Source organism: Manis javanica, chromosome 15 (genome assembly GCF_040802235.1).
Source record: "Manis javanica isolate MJ-LG chromosome 15, MJ_LKY, whole genome shotgun sequence".
Taxonomy (NCBI): domain Eukaryota; kingdom Metazoa; phylum Chordata; class Mammalia; order Pholidota; family Manidae; genus Manis; species Manis javanica.
Window position 1 is genome coordinate 37338520 of NC_133170.1, and position 17631 is coordinate 37356150.

General features: G+C 45.9%; 1 protein-coding gene and 1 non-coding gene across 2 annotated transcripts in view; one reads left to right on the forward strand and one right to left on the reverse strand.

The window, feature by feature from the left end:
• NEK11 (NIMA related kinase 11) overlaps positions 1 to 17631 on the reverse strand; it is a gene marked incomplete at its 5' end in the record, with an annotated part of 387736 nt that overhangs the window by 12110 nt on the left and 357995 nt on the right.
• Positions 12243 to 12349, forward strand: LOC118967321 (U6 spliceosomal RNA). The gene has a single exon (XR_005054241.2). It is a non-coding gene; the product is annotated as a U6 spliceosomal RNA (small nuclear RNA).

A 17631-nucleotide genomic window follows, 5' to 3' on the forward strand; every position in this document is an offset into this window, starting at 1 on the left:
TTTCCTCCCTCTACCGAAGTGTTCACTAGCAGCTACCCTTATTCTCCCTACCTATGCTTCCTCTATAACCAAAAACAAGCCTATTGCAATCGATAGCCAGACACCTACAGGAGATGTCCCTACTGGTCTTGCGCCATTCACTACATGAGTAACTTCCAGTACCCACAGTATTACTCCTCCAACCATTTCATGAAATATCCCAACGGCTCATTCTCCTTATCAATCCCAGATCCCTGGGACTCTCAATGGGCCGCCGGAGTCACAGCCACAGTTTACTACGGGGGGTCCTCGACCCCCCCACAGTACCCTTCATATCTCTCAAAAGTATGTTCCCTCTCATTCCCAGATCTCTCAAGTTGCATCAGATAACAGACATTCCGGAAAAGTCATTATCCAAACTCTTGACGGCGCCTCTTCATCTTCTTATCCCCGCCCTTCTTCCCATTTCTCCTACTCTTCATTACAGCTCATTCAGGACACCACCATCTTTCTCAACCACACCCTTAACACAGCCAATTGTTTCTTGTGTGCATCACTACAGCGCCCACTGCTGGCCGCCGTGCCCCTTAATATTTCCAACTACTCCTTCCATGCAGAAAGACAACCCCTCTGCCCCCTGGCAGACATACCCCTATGGGAACCAGAATATGCAGATAATCTCACCATCCACCACTGTGTAGGCCCAACTCCACCCCTCTTCAGCGCACTTCACTGCCTCTCTATCTACACCCCTACCTCTGGCTCTAAGACTTTTACGCAACCAGGACACTTCTTTTAGTGTAATGGCAGTCTTTTCAACTCACTGCCTCTCAACTCCGATACACCCTGCATTCTCGTCACCCTAATCCCACAGTTTACACTTGACAGCATGGCAGAATTCCTTGAGCTCCAACCTCCCTTGCCCTCGCGCACAAAAAGAGCTGCTTTCCTTCCCATCATGGTCAGTAGCTCTTTGATCACCTCAGCCATTGGGGCAGGGTTTTCGGGAGAAGCCTTGAGTCACTCTCTATGGGCAGTTAGAGATCTCAATGCCAAACTTGAGGGAGCCCTGACATCCACTGCCGGTTCCCTAGCCTCTCTCCAAAGACAAGTCACTTCGCTAGCTAAGGTCACCCTTCAAAACTGCCGGGCTCTAGATTTGCTTACAGCCGAGAAGTGCGGCACCTGCGTCTTCCTCTGGGAAGAGTGCTGCTATTACATCAACGAATCTGGCATTGTAGAAACTGACATTACCAAACTCACTGACCTTGCCTCCAGCCTCCACATTCCCAAATTCACTGACCTTGCCTCCAGCCTCCACTCTGCTTCCAATTCCAACCCATTCTCTTCAATACTAACAAACCCCCTCCTCACCTGGCTCTGGCCCATTGCAGGCCCCATAATAATCATTCTTCTTGCCTGTCTCTTCTTACTCTGTATAATAAAGTTCATCAAATCCCAAGTCAGAAAAATCTCTAATCAAGCTTTCAACCAGCTTTTACTCAGGAACTACCAGCTTCTGGCCACAGAAGATCCCTCACCCTCACGTGACCTCCTCACTACACGCTGAGATGGACCCCTCTCTCCACTGGAAACTGTTCCTGGAAACAATGGCCGCAGACGCCTGGCTCCTGACACCCATATCCTCTTAGCACCATTGGAATCAACAGGTCCTCGACCTATGGTTACAGGGAACCTTCATTGATTTCCAAACCTGAAGAAGTTTGGAAATCACTACTCATCCTTACTGTGGGGAGTCCTATCAACCCTTTCCTCCCAATCCTCAAGCCCTCACTCCCTTCTCCGCCCCTGTTCAGCAGGAAGCAGCCAGAGAGAAAGCAATGTCCACAACCCCATAGAGGAGAAAGGGGGGAATGAAGGGCCCCCACCAGTAAGATGGCTTCTCTTCAGTGTCCTCAGTTTCCACCGGCGCCACCTGAAGCCCAATCACCTCTCGCCCCCCTCCCAATCCCAGCACCTAGCCAACAGCCACCAGCCCCATAGAAGTGACACCTCAATCAATTCATGCCCCTTCCTATATAACCCATCACCTTTCCCTAATAAAGCGGAACTCTCCGGTGAATTGCTGCTGTGTGTCGCTCCTTTCCTTTCACACTCGAGCTCTCTAAGGGCTCTAATGGAAGGGTTTTATCTGTGTAGCTCTAAGGGTATCAAACAAAAATGTCACATTTTAAACGTTATTTTAATTTTGAAATGATCTCACATTCACAGAAAAGTTACAAGTAGAATGCAAAGAATGCCTTTTTACCTGAGCCTTTGAAAATAAGTGGCTGACCTGATGCCCCTCTCCCCACATACTTTGTATTTTCTACAAATAAAGACATTTTCTTACACAAGCACAGAACAGCCATCAGTTAGGAAAGCAACACTGGTACATTACTGCCATCTATTTCCCTAATCCATTCAAGCTTCCCCAAATGTTCAGTAATGCCCCCTTATAATCACAGGATCCAGGTCAAAATAATCCTCCACTGCATTTATTTGTGATGTCTCTTTAGTCTCCTTCAATTACCTTGACACTCTCAGAACTGTGAAGCAAGCTGTCTTGTAGAATGTCCCTCAGCTTGCCCATGGGCATCACCAACACCCGCCCTCGGCCATCCCTGCTTTTACACATTGGCCTGAAAGTCAGGAGACAGCCTTCCACTACCTGGGGGCACTATTAGACAGCTCCTCCCATAGCAGTTCCAGGACGTTCTCTTTTCTCTCGGGTCCAAGAAGTGCCAGGTGCCAGTTCATGATTCTTCCCAAAGCTTTGTCCTTGCTGTGGGAAGGCAGCGGCTGGTGAGGGAAGTGTGCAGAGACTCGGGAGAATGCCCCTTGAATGTCTAGCAGGCATCTTACAGGAATCACGTTCATGTGAATTTCTGATCTTTCTTCTGACACATCGTAATACTACGGCCGTCCCCACTTCTGTCCATGCCCACTCCTGCCTCCCAGCTGCTCTGGCCAACTAGTGTTTGAGTCCTCGTTCTGTCTTTGACCCCAGCAGTCCAGTGTCTCTCACAATCACACCAGTTAGCAAATCCCATCAGCTCCATTTTCAAAACGTACCCAGGATCCCAACACCCCCACCACCCTGCCCTACCACCCAGGCTGCCCACTCTCACCTGACTGCTGCTGCAACAGCCTCTGCATTGGTCTCCCACTGGCTTCTGCCCCTGTCCCTACAGTGTACTGTCAACTCAGTAGCCCAGGTGAGTCGGACCTGCCCTCCCACACTCCATTATGAACCCAGCCTCTGTTGAGCCCCTGCCTCTCTCAGAGTGCAAAATCCTTCTGGTGCTGTACAATACCCTGACCGACCTTCCACCCCACCTCTCCAGGTGCACCTTCGGCTCCTCCCCCTCACGTCGCTGTCCCAGCGCCCCTGGCCCCTGCCCTTCCCAGAACATACAGAGCACAAACAGGCCTTTGCACCTGCCGCTCCCTCTGACTAGACCTCCACATCTCTCTCCCTCACCTCCTCCACATCTTTGCCTTCCTGCTGTCTTCTAGGAGAACCACCCTGATTACCCTTTCTAGAACTGTGACTCTGACCCCACTGTGTGCTGCCTAGCCCTGTCCTGGCTCTGCGTGTCCTTCTGAGCTCTGGCGGCTTCCTAGCGCACTCTGTCTTCCCCGCGATTTTATGGCCTGTTAATCCCCTGATTGAGACATAAGGTCCTCAGAGCAGGGATTGTTTTTAGCTTTCCTGTTCACTGATCCCAGTGCCTAGAGCAGTGCCTGGCACTGTGTAAGTTCACAATAAACACATATCCTGGATGAATGAATAGATGGCCTGAAAGCCAAATAAGAAAGGAGTATGGTGATGTCATAGCATTTTATTTAAAAATCCTGCATTCCTAGTATTTGTTCTAAGAATTACCAAATAGTGAAATTACAACCTAATTTTGCAAAATATAAGATCACTTTGTGATTTTTAGTTGTGGTTTTTCAAGGTAAAGATCCAATCAAATGTAGTTTTTCAGTATTATGATTATTTTCATCTCTATTTCAAATGGATTGGCTTTATTGGGTCCGTATGATCATTTTTTAATAAAAATGACTTATTTCTCTGAGTAGGAAGAAACAAGCCTTATTTTAAAAAATTCTGTGTGGAAGGGCTGTCATCCATGCAGTTGTCTTTTACACTTGCACACCGGGGCCATCTAGAGAGCCACGATCTGCCCCCTGCTGTGGGGAGGCCTGCTGCCCAGCCACACGCAGGAGGCCACGGAGAAGGTCGATTCCAGAGGCCCTTGGCGCCTTGGAGGGGGCGGCAGCCAAGACCATGTTTCTCTCGGCCACCCCGTCTGCCACGTGAGTGACCTCAGGCAGAGGGCAGCAGCCAAGGGCCTCCTGTTCTAGACAGTATTTTAGCTTAAAAGCAAAAATGTTTAACACATTCCCCCTCACAGAAAAATAGCAAGCAGTTTCTTCAGGGAGAGGGAGAAAGAATGATTTCCACTGTTCCGGTGGGTCATCGAGTTCCAAATTTCCCTTTTCCCTATCTCAAATTATAGCAAGGTATCTTTCCCATTCCTGGAGCCTATTTGCCTTGCAAACCATTTTTCCTGGCAGTAGAAGTTCCCCAACAATGGCTACTTATTTTTCATTTCCAAGTTAACCCCCAAGTACTGTAAAGCTAAAAGCAAAAGACTTGTTTGTTTTTGGATCTGCCCCCAATAAGGCATGGCACCCGGGCACAGAGGACCTTTCCTAGTCCGCTGTGTGACCAGTACAGTCCTGGCACTAAGCTGTTCATTCAGCACCTGTTTAATGAGAACCTAATATGTGCCGAGTGCTGGGGTTGTGGCCATAGCCTGGGAACCTCACAGAACTCATATTTTAGTGGGAAGATGACATTAAACAAGTAAACAAACAAATAAGGTAATTTCAGATTTTTGTCAGTAATACCAAAAAATAATAAAACAGGGACTTGGAAGAGAGACCCTGGGGCTGCCCAAAAGAGAGACTGGCCTCCCTAGTAAGGGTGAGGCAGAAAAGCTGTTTCTAGGTGATTTGATGTGAGACCCCTTACTCAGCCCTGCCACAGAACCAGCCCCTATGGCCCTGACTGACCCTAACAGAGAGGAAGCCAGGCCTACCTCTAACATTCATGGGGATGCAGCTAAAGGACAAATGGAAACCCACACATGTCTCAGTGATTACACATTATGAACCTGGCTAACAAACTGCTAACTAAAATATGGTCTACCTTCCCACCTTGACGAATTAGCTTTATAAAGACCAGGAAGGCCAGGTTTGCATTCAGTGTTTTGGGCTCCTCAGAGTTCTGCATTGGAATATGGCAAAGCTGGGCAAGCTGGCCTCTGGGCCTTACCCCTACATGCCAGCCTGGCCTTCTCTTCCAAGCTGGCTCCTACTCCCCTTGTGAGGGGCTTCTGCACACACACTTGATACCTAAGCCCCTGTGCCTTGTACAAAGAGCACCCCTGTGGTCCCCCTCAGGCTTGGGCTGTGCAGCCTGGCTGTACAGAGCTCCTCTTGGAGGAGAGGCCCAAGGTGGGGGCCCACAGACTTTAGACATGGGTGCGGGGCCAAGCAGCAGGGGAATTGCATACCCAGGTGACCAGAGCGTGGTCTACAAGAGGAGACACTGGCTCTGAGTATGTAAGCCCCCCAGCCCCACAGACTCCATGCTTCATGGGGAGAGATGTGGCTGGAGGATCATCAAAGTGGCACCCCCTGTAGCAGAGGCCTGAGTGCTGCTTCTGCCTGGGGCCTGGCAATGGCACTGGAGGAGGGAGGCTACTTTGCAAATGTGATTAGGAAAGGCCTCTATGAGCCATCCATGCCAAATGAGGGTGGGCGTTCCATGCCTGCAGGAAGAGGACAGACGTGCCCAGGCACTCTAGGCCTTGTATGGAAGGAAAGAAGGCTGGGGTGGTCGGGGCCTGACCCAGAGAAGAAGAATGACAGGATATAAGGCAGTGGGTCAGGCAGGGCAGGGAGCTTGGAGGCTGCAGCCAGCAGCCCTGACCCGATCCTGGCGCAGGGGGAGGCCACCGAGGGCTGACATGCTCTGAGCCCTGTTATATAACAAGACCGCCCTGCACATGGCGTGAAATGGAGGAACAATCAGGAGCCACTGTGAAAAGTAAATCAATAGAAGCACCACTCAAAATGCTTCAGTGCCCTTTATGTAAGGATCCTTGTGATGAATTCTTCCCCCAATTTTAGAACCAAGGAAAACTCACCTCTCTTACTGAGTTGGTTTCTGCAACTCAGAGAGTTTCTCCTCTTGTCTAGGCCCCTGGGAACTCAGAGCTCAACTGGTGTTTATCTCCAGAGTAACTGTTCATCTAGCAATCTGGCATCCCATGTATATTTTTACAGACTTTTATAAAAAATCATGAGTAATTAACAATAGCATAAATTATGAGTAAATAACAATAGCTATCATGTACATAAGTAGCCACAGCTCGAGAGACTGGTCCTCTGACCAGGAGCTCCTCTGGCGGCATGCATGCTGGAGGTTTCCTGTTGGCTTCTCTGTTCTGTTTTGTCTGCTGTGCTGGAATTGTGGGGCAGGTAGCAGGAAGATTTTAAATGCACATTCTTTGATACTGGAGAATTATGGTAACATGCTGAGACTGTTTCTAATCCTTACAAACAAATGTGACCTTTTCTTTTCATGACCCTCCCAACTTCATTGCAAGGGTGTCATAAAATATTTTAAGATATAAAAAATGTATAAAGCATAATACAATGAAAACTGACATATCTAATTCCCAGTTTTAGGAATCTAGCATTAACAAATACAGCTGAAGTTCTTTGAATTCCCCTCGCAAATCATAACTCCCTTCCAATCACCAGAGGTAACTAATATTCTGAATCTGTATTTTTATCATCAGCAAGCATTTAAAAACCACTTTTACTATATATGAAAGTATGTATCCCTCAGAACTAAGTAGTACTGTTTTGTGTGTTTTTACACTTTAAGTAAGTGATATCATACATAGTTTTTTCCTTTCCTTTTCTGTTCAAAATTGTTGATATTTATTCCCTTTGATTTTATAGCTCATTGATTTTTCAGTGTGCCATTCCACCACTAATTCTATATTCAGTCTCCTACTCAAGTACATTTCAGGTTGTTTCTATCCCATCCCCATCCTCCCACTTCTACTAATGAAGCTGTAAATGTAAACATTCTTGCACACATCTCCTTGAATTTATTGTATCTTAAAGTACAAAATATAAACATGCATGGAAAAACTAAGCTTTTCAGACACAGGTCCTATATTAAGTCACTATTTTCAGACTGATTTACCATCACTCATATGTGATCCTTTATAATGACTTCAATATGGATATTTTATAATAAGAAAATACAATCCATAGAGGGATAGAATGATTTAAAAATCAAAATTGTGGAATTTCTGGAAAGCCCTGTAAGGTACCAAGGAGTTCTAATTGAACACCTTCATTTTACAGACAGGGAAACTGATTCCAGAATGGAGATGAGCACCGGGCTACATACAGTGGCGTGAAATGGAGGAACTGGGCCTATACTGGAGGAACTTCCTATACTGGGCCTCCCTGTGATGGACATATATATGAAAAAAATATAAAATAAATAAATCCACTAAACCCCACTAACCAATGTAACATGAAATGGGGGCTACTCAATTAAGTCCTTCCTGGCTGAACTACAACTGTTCTTCCCTTGGTCAATTCAAACCACATTTTTCATTTTTCAAAGGTTAGTGTCATCCCAGCTTTGCTTAAGTAGAAGGAAAGATTGGAAGATAAAGCAGATTTCCTAATCAAATATATTTCCTAACACAAGAATAACTGCATTCACAAAGGAAGATGAAAAGATATCACAAAGGAAAAGAAACTAGAACATAAATATGCTTGGAAGAATTTCTCAGAACAAGGATGAGTTCTTATGATTGGGAAACTATGGGCTTCCTTGGAGAAGAATGCATTTTAAAAGCTGCCTCTCCTTTGCTGAGATTCCACAGGTACTCCATCCTGGACCACACTTAGTCAGGCCCCTCTGAGCCCCCTTCTTACCTGGCCTCAACCTCAGCCTGCAGTCCTTAGCCTCTCTAGCCCAGTTCAGCAAGAATGCCCCCACCTGGACACCTAACCCAGTTCCCATTAGTAGTTTTCCATCTGTTGATGCCTCACCCTGCCCTTCTGCTATAAACCCCCAGCTGCCCCTGTTGTATTCAGAGCTGTGTTCCATCTCTCTTTCCTAATGCAATAGACTTGAATAAAGTCTTTTTTTCCTGTTTAATTCTGTTTGGTGTAGTTTTCCTTGGACAGATTCACCTCTAAATGCCAGACTGTCACTGAGTCCCATATCACAAACTGCCCGTAGTTAAAACAGCCAAGTCTTGGTTAACCTGTAACAGTCTCAGTACATGCCTGACAGTGGAGCATGATGACACCCTGTTCCACCGTCACAGCTGCCCTGGTTTGGACAATATATTCTATGGTCACCCACACATGGTGTGAAATTGTCACTGAGGGCCTGTTGGACTTTAGAAACAGTGCTACAGCAATTACAAGGGACAAAAGGGAGCTAAGAACGCTCCTTTTTAGTCCTGGTTCCTGAGGCATGCTTATACTTGATTTTTATTTTATGTCCAAATTTAAATGTTTCTCCATAAATAAAAAATTATTTTTATCACTTCGTCTTCCAAACATGTTTACACACTGCCTTTATTATATCTCTCCTTTGATGACTGCAAATGGGTTTATCACAGTACACTTACCAGGAATGTGCCCTGCATTCCAGTGTGAGTGAGAGGAGAGAGTGGGCTGACAGAGACCAGGAAGGCCATTGTGGTACAGGCCTTAGAAAAAATAGCTGAGACTGGAGACTGGAGAATCAATACCTCATTCTCTGGTGAATTACATTAAAGGACTGAAATGAATTTGCAAAACAGTCACTGAAGCCAACACCTGCTCCCAAATCAAGATTGAGTTGTGCTTTCATCTGCTGTGGGGAGGGGGCAGGACAGGAGTGAGCCTGGAAATAGTGGGTTTCCTACTGGTTTTCTGCCTTGAAGCCAAGGGGGAAGATCCCTAACACAGGGAAGTTTACTGGGTAGTTCTGAGCAATGGCTTTTCTAGCTGCTTCCATGTATATGAAAATATCTGCAAGAGGCTCTTACCCTGCAGAGTTTTCCCAGGCCCAATGGGATGGGGTAACTGTGAGCATGGCTGCAGGCCTCAGGCCTGGGCTTTTGGGCACAGAGGGTTGGGAGGCAGAGGGGAAAGGGTCAGATCAGAGAGTCTCCAAATTTCCTCCTACTGAGAAAGTATAACGTTCCCTCTGCTGGACTCTCAGCATGGGTGTGTTAACCTCCTTTCATAGGAAGGAAGACCTGAATGAGGACAGCATGAGCCACTGAGTGGAATCAGTGCCACCAGACTGTCTGTCTGAGAGGAAGGAGCTGAGGCCGCGAGAAGGGGGCTCTGCCAAGACCTTGGCCCTTCAGGCCCGCGCTGGCCCGCAGCAACTCACCTGGGGAGGGCGGCTTAGGGACACAGAATCTTAGACCCCACGCCAGATTCCGAATCAGAGTCTGCACTTAAAAACCCCAAGTGATTCATGTGCACTTAAGAGTTTGAGAAACACTGGCTGGAGCTGTGGATTAAACTTTGGATAACAAGACTCCAAAAAGTATTGAAAGCTATGATTTAGTTTTTGACAGAATTATCATGCTTTAATAGAATCAGGCCAGCTTTCCAAGCTCTCGGGCATCATTTCCTATACCAGCACCCTCTACAGAATTACATTATTTACTCTTTTACAATTTACTTTTTAAATTTTATAATTTGCTTTTTTATAATGAGTTTAAATCTGACAAGAGTAATGGAAAAGGGACCTCTATCAATTTCAGGCTGAAGCTCCCTCCCTCTTCTTCTCTTTCCTTCTCCCTGAATCTCTGGTGCACAGATTTGCATTAATACTAATCAAAGATTCGTAACTCAGCACCATCATGTCTGTGTGCATAGGAGGACACCAGCGTTGCCTGGGTTGGAGATCATGAGCCACAGTTCTGTCCTTTCCTGGGTCTGCTCGCTGGCTCGTGTCTGCTCCTGACTCCTGATTCAATGCCAGCTGGAAGTCTTAAATACACAGGGAACTTCTTTCCCTTCTTTTGGGAAAGAGCATATTCTGATTTTATCTCACTGCTAATCTGACTAGGAAGTGACATTCGAGCATGAACCAGCATGAATCAAGCTAATTTTTCATTCTTTCTTTGTATCTGGGGCAGATACTGCAGAAACCATTCAGTCTGAAATAAAGTTCTGAGTAGGTCTAATACAGGGGTAATCTTGGGATGCACTTGGGAATAAACAGGAAGAATTAAATTGCAGGTTTTAGTTGAACTATATAAAATTGCTGCTTTCACAGGTTAAAAAGATCAAACATTGGCAATTTCATTTAGTGGATCTAGTTAGAATGTTTCAATTTAAAACTTCTGGACCTGGGAAATATTAACAGAGTGGAAAGTGCTGTATGGGAAGGCTGGGTTGTCTCTTCTCCTTGGAGAGATTTTTTGGGAGTTGGGGTAAATGCTTTGAAGGCTAGATAACCATCTTTCTATTCTAAGCAGCCAGGGAGAAATGGGGGTATTAGAAGGTCAGGGTTGGTTATAGATTCAGCATGAATGTGTGTGTTCTTGAAGGAACCTGGAAGGTGAATAAATGGCACCAGACCTTGACTCCACAAATGGGGGTGAGTTCCTTTTGTACTCCCTTGATAGGGCGGGTGCTGTTAGCACTTGAACTCTGGCAGGAGTAATGAGACACTTCCCTGCCACCAACCAAAGAGCGCACTCTTTCACTGGACTGTAGGCTAGGAGGGGTTAGAGGAATGGAAGCACCGAGGCCCTTTCTCGGCCAGTCAACACGGCGGTGCCGGGGGAGCGCTACATCCACCGCTCTGGGCGCCATGCTCTGATGCCTGAATCCCCGTCACGGTGTGGCCGTGTGTCCCAGAGGAGCAGGCAGGAACCATGCGTGATTCATAATGAGGCCCTTAGAACCTTTAAGGGAGCTTGGCACACTGCAGGCACTAACAACCAGTTAAAATTTTTATCTCAAATTAAAAAATTTGTTGAATAAATGATTTTTAATAACCAATCACATTAACAAAAATTGAAGATATTAATTAAAAATCCTTGTGGACTATGGAAACCAATATTGCCTTGTGGCAATAAATATCAAGGGCCACATTCTATGAACCAGTAATTATAATAAAAGTTCACAGCCTGTGAATCAGTAATTATAAGACATTAATCTAGGAAAAAAGTCTGAAATTTGAAAACAACATTAGGTAAATGTTTATGTCAACATTATATATGAGTTGAAAAAACTGAAAGAACAAAAAAACCAAGAGTAGGATATGATATTATACAAAAATTAATAATGCTCTTTAGAATATTTAATAACCTTGGAAAATGCTCAAAAAAAGGTGAGGGAGGAAAACGGCCTTGCTTTTTTAACTTAGCATTTTATCACAAAAATGTCCCAAGTTATTCAACATTCTGTCAAAATGGATATAGAATACTGCATTGGATGAAAATTGACCTCACTGTTCACTGGTTTATGAACACACACCCACGGAATAGCACAGAGACGGGACCACCTCAGGCCCACTGCCAGGCTCCTTCCTCTCTCCAGCTAGCAGTGTATCTAGCAAGCTCATCACAGAAGCATACCCAGATCTTCCCAGTTCTCTGTACCCTCACTGCCAGTGTAGTATCCCGCAGCAGACATATATGTTGACTTTTCAGAACAACTCTTATTGATACCTTTAGGCTATTTACAACTTTTTGCTATTAAAAGAATCCTGCAATAGATAGTTTTGACACAAATTTTTGCATATTTATGCAAGTATTTCTGTAGGATAAATTTTGAGTTTAAAAAATTGTCAAATTGCCCTCCAAATTATTATACTAATTAGCACTCTGTTCAACACTGTATGAAAATAACTGCTGTATTTTAAAATGGAAAGAGTGGATGGAATATACCTGTGTGTGACTGTGAAGTGGGGCTCATGAGCCCTGACACTCTAGCATACAAACAAGGCCCCCTCCCCCCTCCCCACTTCTTTCCTTCCTTCCCACCCAAATTACCTGCCTACCTATTTTATTATTTTATCTAATGGGACAAGAGACAGAGGGAAAATCAGAGTGAAGGCCAGTGAAGAATGCATGTAACATTAGAGAATTAGAAGAAAGCAGGAAATGGGGTTAAATCGGAGCCAAGTGCTTACTTAAGTAGCTCATATACTAAAATTGGAACAATACAGAGAAGATTAGTGTGACCCCTACGTGAGGATGACACACCAGAGTGTGAAGTGCTATATGCTTTTATGGTGACTGAGCGGCAATGGATGTGTCAGCTAATCTTACCATGGCAGTCATTTCACAATATATGCATTCCTCAAATCATCACATTGTACATTTTGAACTTAACAAAATATCAAATATATCTCAATAAAGCTGGAAAAAACTAGGAAGCAGAGTGTGGGGACTACATGGAAACCCGCAGTGTGAGGCAAGTCAGACACACTGCAGGGAATGGTTTGGATGTCCATTTCCAATCCACACAGGCACGGATTCACCTGGAGGACTTGTTAAAATGCGGATTCAGTAGGTTGGGTGGGTGGGCTTCCGGGTGGAGCTGACACTGCTGGTTGGGGACCACACTTTGAGAAGCAGGGCCAGCTGACAGAGCCTGCTGCCAGAAGCAGGAGCATAGCTACCCTGCAGGGAGGCCATGAGCGTTACTATTTAGCGTCACAAAAGCCTCCTGCAGGTGCTGCCAGGTGGCACAGGAAACTGGCCTGCTGCATCTCATCTCGCTGCTGCTTTCCCAGCAGGCCAGCCTGGCCCACACCGGCACAAGAACCAAACAAATGCTATATTCACACTTATGCTGATTTTTCCCACTCTTGCAGGAACCGTCATCTTGAAATAACATTATATTTTATTTGTTTTAGATCCAAGATTTAGTAACAAATTCTGTCACACCAAGTCCTCCAACATTCCCTTGATCCACATAGTACCTGGTGCTGCCGATGCTGTGTGAGGCAACTGATTGCCTGCCTTGGTTTGGTCCTGAGGCTGCCTGGGGCCTGCAGCTGGTGAACAGGGGTGCACCTCGTCTACCCTGGATGAGAAGCATGAAGTGGGAGCTCTGGCCCGAAGGCCCCACACAGGGTAGCTTCGGTCTGGACTTCACAGCATCACAGCTTCCTTTGGAACTGAACCATCATTCAGCCCCCCTCCAGCTTCCCCGCATTCTATGAGATGCTTCCTGCAGTGTTACATTCCAGCAGAACTGGGATTGGTACTATATGGTTAGGAACCAGGGCTTTTTTATATCCAGTTCCTCCTGTAGGATGATTTCTTTGCCATCAGCACTTGTAAATCAAGGGAAGTACAAATGCTAACTCAAAAAATTCACAGGCTGAAGTTGACAAAAGCATTTTTCCCCTCTGATCCAAGCCAGACAGTGTTTGGTGCTGGCACATCAAGTTTTCCTTCTCTCAGTGTCTGTGTGAGGATAGAGATACCAGTACACACACACACACACACACACACACACACACACACACACACACACACACATGCACACACAGGGGCAAGAGTGCAGGCTTAGAGCCTCAGGAAAACTGTTTAATGCATATTCTCCTTTACAAGATATAATAAAAGAGACAAGACTCGGAATAGTGCAGGTCTTAGGACTCTGCCACCCAATGAAGCTGCTGTGTCATCACACAGGACAGGTGTTTGCATTCAAGAAACAGGTTTGACTTGAGTAAAATGGCATGTTCTTCTAAAGCCTGGGAGGACAGGGTTAGCTTTATGACGGATAGATACAAATTAAGGATACATGAGAAAAGTTTCCAGTATGCTTGTATTCATTTAAAATTTCTAATTAGGGATCATTAAAAATATATTAGCAATTAGGTTGTTTTTATGCTTGATTCATGCTTTAAATTGCATTTAAAGTTCTTTTCAAGTAGAAAAATCAGAGCCATAATGTTTCTTTCCTTTTTCAAGAAATGAGGCCATTTGAACCGTATGTTTACAATAACCACAAAACTACTATCTACCTGGTGTATGGAAGAAAACAGCTTTTTGAGAGTCATCTTTACATATACATGCACAGAAACCCACAAAAATCTTTTCGCCTTTGTGTTGATGACATAAAGGAAATCTGAACACGGAAGCTTAGCGAGGCCCTTCCCAGGACCACTGAATGTCTTTCCCACCAAAAATGCTGAAGAAGCTGCTCCAGATGGAGACACAGAAGCACACAGCCAGCCACGTCTGGCCTCGGGTCCTCCGGCCTGCGACGCTGGGCCCTGGACGGCTGGCCATATTTCAGCTTTGCTGCTCCCTGGCAGGCTCTGTCAGTAGGGGTACTAGAGGGAGACAGGAAAACTGGAGGAAAAACAGGGCCTTGCCCCAGCATGTCCTGCTGACAGCACAGCTCCCTGCCAGCACCCGCTCAGCCCACTTCGCAGTTTCTCTGACACCAGCAGAACCAGCCTCACTGCCTCCCTGAGATACTGGCACCCGCAGCTGGCACTCTCTCCTCAGATCTGGGCAGTGCCCCATGGAGCACCTCTTCCAAGCTGGTGACACCAGCTCCAGCCGAGCAGTGGTCCCTCCTCAGGGGTCTGCATCCCTGCCCCCTGCACCCCCCCAAAGCCCTGAAGCTTTCACAGTCCCCACCTCTTCCTTTCACTCCTCAGCCAGTGGTAGCCGCTCCCTGCAGTGCTGCTCCATCAAACCCCAGTGACCCCTTGTCATTCAGTTCCCCTAATACACGGTTACTAGTGAGTATTAGACTCTCCATTAAAGTTACTGGTGTGATTTCTTTCTCCTAACAGGATGCTGACTGACAGACAAGGTGAGAAAGACCAGCAGCATTCCTTTCCAACGTGTAACCTCCCCTAAGCATATGAGATTTCCTTACAAGTTGTTACAACTTTGTGTAAGATTGTGTAATTTGACATTAAATCAGCAGTGGGTCAGACTACCTGGTCCTGATTCAGAGCATCAGAGATGAGCACAGAGAACCTAGTGCGGTTGTTCCGTGAGCCCCTGCCTCCACCTGCTGCTACCAGGGTCCAAGAGCAAGAAGGATAAATAGGGTGTAGGATGGGGTCAGGGGAGTCCACAGCTTGACCTCCTTAAAGCCACACACACACACACACACACACACACACACACACACACACACACACACACACACATATTCCACAGAGAAAGTGAAAGCAAGCAATTAGAGAGCTTTCTGGAGAGTCACAGCCAGGATTCCAGGCGTAGTCAGATGAGAGAACTACAGGTCATCATGAGAGTAAATGCCAGTGTCATTGGGTCGGGAGCTGACCCTCATTCCCTGTGCAGTGGACTAAAAAGTAAACGTATCTTGACTTGAAAACATTTCTTATGCGTGAAAAAAAAATTACCATTTCCATTTTTTTTTTTTGAAAAGCACAATGTTGAAATGCTGCCTGGTTTGGATGTCACCCAGGAGGTAAAACTATTGCCTGAACTTTGCACTAAAATGCTCCTGTTGCTGTAGGAGTAAAGCACTTGAGCATCATACATATACTGGTCATGCACATTCCTCAGATCCTTTTGTGTGTGCCGGTTTAAGACAGCGAGACTGCATACACGCCAACAGGGGTAGGAAAGCCTTCAGACCTGTGGCAGTGTCTACAGCACAGTGACTGCAAACGCGTCCTGTCTTGTTGCCTGTCCACTTCCTTTGCCGCTGATTTTTCATTCTCCTACTTAAACCATTCTGAAGCAAGCACTTGTGAGTGTCTCGGGCCCTGAGACTATCGGCTGAGTCTCTTCTGCTTCTATTCTAGATTGGATGGGACCAGCTCAGGTTTATGGTGCTTGTTATAAACAGAAGCTACAGCTATGACACTGCATGGACTGAATGTCCATTCAGCAAATTTCCAGTGTCTTCTGAAGAAAGTGCATTGGGTCCTGAACAGAGTGCTCACAGGAAGGACCCCATGCTCCCCGTGAATTGCTGGGCAATTACATGGGAGCCTTGGATGCCAGGTCTGTTTGTGTGCAAACCGAAGCTTAGGGGACACTCCCTTTGGCTGTAAATTGGACTCACAGCTGCATTGCTTGTCCCCAGGGTAAATGTAAGGGTTGGGGGCTGGGAAGAGCTGCATTTCTCTAAAGCACAGGAACTGTGGTGATTGCCACAGTCTGGGTGCTGTGCATTCCCTTTCAGTGGTTTTGGGCAGCACTAGGACAGAAACTGCAGCAGCAGTCCTGGAGTCGGTGTGGCAGGCAGTGACACGATGGGGGCCTGGGGTGGGGGGAAAGCCACATTCAATTTACCCTCCATGGCTAGGCACCGTGCCAATCCTGGGAAACAGGCATTGTTACCCACATCTTACAGATGATAAAATTAAATCCCAAAGAGGTGACAAACTTGTTCAAGATCACACAGTTGTTTCTGGTAAAGAGCCAAGAGTCTGTACCTGGGCCTCCCTGACTCCAAGAACCAAGCTCCCACTGTCTCAGGGAAATCACAGACCCTCATCCAATCCTGCTCCCCATTTTGGCTTTAGGTGACTCCTCCTGGCTGATTACAATTTGGGGCAAAACTTGTAAGTTCTTAGGTGGCTGTGGTCAGCTTACTTTCTGAGCTTTTCTATACCTGGTAATTATGACAGGTTCTGATATTTTCCTAAGATAAGTTATGCCAACCAGTTCTTTAAAATATAAAATAAGCCAAAATGTCTCCATATTTTGTGGGCTTCCATTGAATTAGCCAGGAGCTCTCTCCAACAACAGCCAGTAGTTTACAACTTTTGCTCCAGGATGTTTATCACTAGACCTTACTGATTTTCATGGACCAATCATTTGTAAGAAGTGCACTCTTCCATGATATCTTTTTCAGTGCTGGTCTACAGCATCCACTCCAAGTGGCAAACCTCTGCTGCTTTAGCACATCTCTAATACTTCTGCTCTTGCAAAACCATCCATTTTCCTAGACATTACTCATTCATTAATAGTCAACCAGCACCATGGAACACAACAGTATGCTTCTGAATGCTTTACTGCATTTAATCCAAGGTTCATAATAAACAAATGGAAGTAGGCAACACTATCTTCCCCATTTTATGGAGCAGGAAAGGGAGGCTCAGAAAGTTTAGGTAGTCTGCTCACAGAGCTGATAAGTCACAGAGGTGATTTGAAAGTTCCAGGCTTCCAAAACCCCAAGGCTGATATGGTTCTGGACACACATAAACAAAGTATGAGAGATCCCAAGAACACCACTAATCCACAGTGTTTACGGGAGGGGGAAGATAGCAACAGAGCCAGGAGACAGCACCTTCTCCCTGACCTTGGCTGAGCAAGAAGGTCTGTGCGGCTCATGCTGGGAGCTAGAAGTGGCCAGGCTGCATATTTACAGACCTTCCACCAGGGCACTGACAATAGCACTTGGAAAAATGAAGCATCATTTTAGAGCCTAGTTTGGATAACACTAACCACGTGAGATGTCCCATTTTGTTATACATTTCCTATCCTCCTCTGTATCTGTCATTATCTGCACAGATGCACATTGTACTTTTTGTACTGATATTCAGAAGCAGCCAAG